Consider the following 3,104-nt stretch of genomic DNA (forward strand, 5'->3'; position numbering starts at 1 on the left):
ATGAGCCCTAAAACCCTAGAAGCAGTGATACAGATGAGCAGGATCTCATATGCCTCTGCAATTGGGAGCCTAATGTATGCCATGCTGTGTACGAAGCCTGATATCAGCTATGCTATAAGCATCACAAGCATATATCAATCAAACCCAGGATCAGAACACTGGAGTGCTGTAAAAAATGTGTTAAAGTACCTCAGAAGGACCAAGTATATGTTCCTAGTCTATGAAGGAAACCAAGAATTACTGGTGGAAGGATATACAGACTCAAATTTCGAATATGATGTTGATGATCAGAAATCCACTTCTGGATATGTGTTCACATTGAATGGAGGGGCAATTAGTTGGAGATGTTGCAAGTAGAGCACCACTGGGGACTCCACAACTGAAGCAGAGTACATAGCTACTTCGAAAGCAGCAAAGGAAGCGATCTAGAAGAAGAAGTTCATTACTGAAATTGGAGTCATTCCAAGCGTTGAGTCACCAGTCATTTTATACTGTGACAACAAAGGGGCTATAGTACAAGCCAAGGAACCAAGGTCTCATCAAAGATCCAAGCACATTCAGAGGCGCTATCACTTAATCAGGGAATATGTTGCTTATGGAGATATTAGCATGTTCAAGGTGGCTTCAGCAGACAACGTAGAAAATCCGCTCACAAAGCATATGAGTCAGCTTCAGCTGGACTGACACATGGAGAAGATGGGTATTAAATACATGTCAGATTGGCTTTAAAGTGCAAGTGGGAGATTGTTAGAAATATGCCCTTAAAGCCAACTAATTATGTAATAGTTAGAGTTAAGGACATCTTTGATAAAAGACATATTATGTTATCAATGGGCAAGAAAGGTTGTTTTATACATTAAATCATCTTATATTTTCTTTCAATATGTAGAACAACCATAGTCCAAGGAATACACGAGTGGATATGAGAACTATGTAATGAGATTGCATACATGAAGACTTCTCATCATCCCTAAATCCTAAATATGTTCCTAGTCATATGAATATTGATTGGGCGACAATATTCCGCAAAGACCAGTACACACAGTATCGTCTCTATATGTAGGGAATGGCAAGGTCTCAAGTCGTTAAGTGTGGAGACACATCGATATGTGTGTAGGTGCTTGTAGAAGAACAAGTACATTGAACGCGATCCAACACATGAGTTACAGCATGGAAGTTTTTACTCACATGTCAAGCTGGAACTCATAAATTGCAATGGAAATCTTTACTCATATGGAGAAGATGAGTAGTGGATAAGACTTGAAAGAAGAAGTCTTAAAATTTTACCAGAATAATCATATAAAAGGAATGATTCACATTAGGATATTGACAATCGGATTCCATGATCTAATAATGTAAATAAGGAGTATTAACATAAGAGAAGGATTCAATTGCACGATCATTCCAATTTGAATAGGTTCTTTCACAACACCTCATTTAGCTCGAATAACCGTGACTTGCTGTTAGGCGACAACCATGGTTTGTGGATGTCCTAAAAGGTTTCAATTAACCTTTATTAATAGGAAGAATTAAATTGTGGAATTTAATTCGTATATCATCTTTGAGGAGTTGAGTCAACTCACTTCCTTGCTAAAGGGAACCTACGGATCTGCACACCCAAAGAATGTGATTAGAGGTACTAATGAGGAGAAATGAAATGAGGAGACACAAGTCAATGGTTGATAATCAAATGTCAAAGTCAACGATGAAAAGTCAATATGTTGACCGGAGCAATTGACCAAAGTCAAATAGTTCGACCGGGTCAATTAAGTAAGACTATAATTATAATTTAATAGTTAAATTAAAATTAAAAGATTAATTATGGAATTAATATTGACATATAGAAATATTGGATTGGGCTTTTAAATATGATTTAAAAGGAAAAGGACAAAATAGCCCAAAAGGCTATTGGGCTCAAGGGATAAGTGGCATAAGATGACATGACCTGTGGACCAAATGGAGTCCCAAATACCCACCCAATTGCCTTTTGTGTTGTCCTATATAAGCTAAGTGTTGGAGAAAACCTAGCTAGGGTTATTGGTTTCCTACTTTGGTTGATGAGTGATCATCTTTGTATCTCATCTACCATAAACCAAAAATTGGTCCAATTAAGAAGTAGACTAGCATCCATACTTCTTGATTGCCTTATCTTCATCTCTAAGAGCATTTGGTGTGGTGAGGTAAAGGACTCCAATCTTGGAGCCTTAAGGTAAAGGAGTCAAAATCAAGAGAAAGAAAAAGTATTTCCAACAAAGGTGTTCATTCTTGAGAAATCAAGAAAAGGTCATCAAGAATAAAGATCTATTCACTTTTTCCCTTTTCTATTTATGTTCAAAGAGATTAGGCTAATATACTTAGTTTAAAATGAAAAAGGTTTAGCTCAACTAGTATAAACAAAATGAATCCACCATTTAGAATGTTTTTGTTGTATTGGTTGTGGCCAAAGTTCATTTCATAAGCATTAGATGCGTGTTTCCTTCAACCAGCTCCCCTCAGCCTTCGACCACATCCACAAAACGTTGTGCACCGTCCACCTACTTCCTCTCATCCTCAAGTGGGTACCATCTTTGCCGACTCGCTCTACCCGAGCCTAGACGATTAGGCCAGCCGAGTTCAAGTAGCGGGCGGTGGAGCTCTTTGTTGGAGCTGTGGTGGAGAACGCCAACAAGGCAGTGATGTGGCGTGTTCCGATTGGAGTGGCTGGGATTGTTGGGGTTGGGGCTGCGATGAGTTCTAAGAAGGAGTTGGATGGGATGACGATTGGGGTGTACGTGCTTGGCATTGCGACTTCGATTTTTCTGAGTATGTCTAGGTAGGATAGGGTATAGGGTGAGAGTGGGAGTGAAAAAGGGAATTGCGAAAAGGGAAATGCTAGCAACCTTCTCTCTAACCTTCTCTTTTGGACCTTCTCCTCATGACATGACAATCCTTGCACTTAAAACAATATCATTAATGGATCACACAAACTAGTTTTTTGTTTTCCAAGTTTACCTTCATTAAATCTATTATTATTTTTTAATAACAAGCTAGTTTTTTTTTTTTTACAACTTTCTTACCACCTTGTTAAAAAATGAAATAAGAAATAAAATTTGAATTTTTTTTTT

General features: G+C 37.9%; 1 pseudogene; it reads left to right on the plus strand.

The window, feature by feature from the left end:
* On the plus strand, positions 1-729 carry LOC148297557 (secreted RxLR effector protein 161 pseudogene; annotated as a pseudogene).
* The last annotated feature ends 2,375 nt before the right edge of the window (positions 730-3,104 follow it).

The sequence above is a fragment of the Prunus avium genome, chromosome 1, assembly GCF_965620075.1.
Source record: "Prunus avium chromosome 1, drPruAviu1.hap1.1, whole genome shotgun sequence".
In the NCBI taxonomy this organism is placed as follows: Eukaryota; Viridiplantae; Streptophyta; class Magnoliopsida; order Rosales; family Rosaceae; genus Prunus; species Prunus avium.